We start from the raw sequence: 675 nt of genomic DNA, 5'->3' as shown, positions 1-675 counted from the left end.
CTAATATGATCCTTATTATACTCAACATGCCCCAAGACCTGCTGTTGACATTATTTTTTAAAAAAATTAAAGTACAAGTGTGATTTAGGCTTGTTCCGAACATCTCTGGAACCACATTCTGATGGTTCAAGTCACTGAGATGAACCAGTGGTTCTCCAAGGGTGTGGTGCACCACACTGGTGTGGCAGGAGAGGATGGCAAGTGTGGCAGGAAGATTCAAGGATGACCAAATAAACATTTAAACATTTCAGTGTAATATAATATAATATCAAAATAACTTTTCCCCCGATATACAGTCATAATCCATGCTTCTTTTCAAGAGCATTGGCTGTTCTTCTACAGGTCTCCATGACATATTGTTGTGATCAGGAATTTGTGTTGATGAGGAGATAAGAGCAACCCTGATGGCTCAGTTGGTAGAGCATGAGACTCTTAATCTCGGGGTTGTGGGTTCAAGCCCCACACTGGGCAAAAGATTCCTGCATTGCAGGGGGTTGGACTAGATGATCCTCGTGGTCCCTTCCAATTGTATGATTCTATGAAGAGACTGTTTGTCTCAAATTAGACCTAATAGAAATGAGATCACCTGGCAAAAGCAAGCTCACACCTCTCATTGAATTTGTATACGTACATATGCAAGAGGCTCATTTATAATTATATTATGGATATGATTCA

The 675-nt window shown here is 40.1% G+C and overlaps 1 non-coding gene across 1 annotated transcript; it reads left to right on the top strand.

Annotated features, from left to right (window-relative positions):
- The first annotated feature begins 398 nt into the window (after nt 1-398).
- On the top strand, nt 399-471 carry TRNAK-CUU (transfer RNA lysine (anticodon CUU)). The gene has a single exon. It is a non-coding gene; the product is annotated as a tRNA-Lys (tRNA).
- Nucleotides 472-675: the final 204 nt, after the last annotated feature.

This window comes from Podarcis raffonei, chromosome 15 (assembly GCF_027172205.1).
Source record: "Podarcis raffonei isolate rPodRaf1 chromosome 15, rPodRaf1.pri, whole genome shotgun sequence".
Classification (NCBI taxonomy): domain Eukaryota; kingdom Metazoa; phylum Chordata; class Lepidosauria; order Squamata; family Lacertidae; genus Podarcis; species Podarcis raffonei.
Note: the sequence above shows the minus strand (reverse complement) of the source record. Positions and strands in the feature narration are given on the sequence as shown.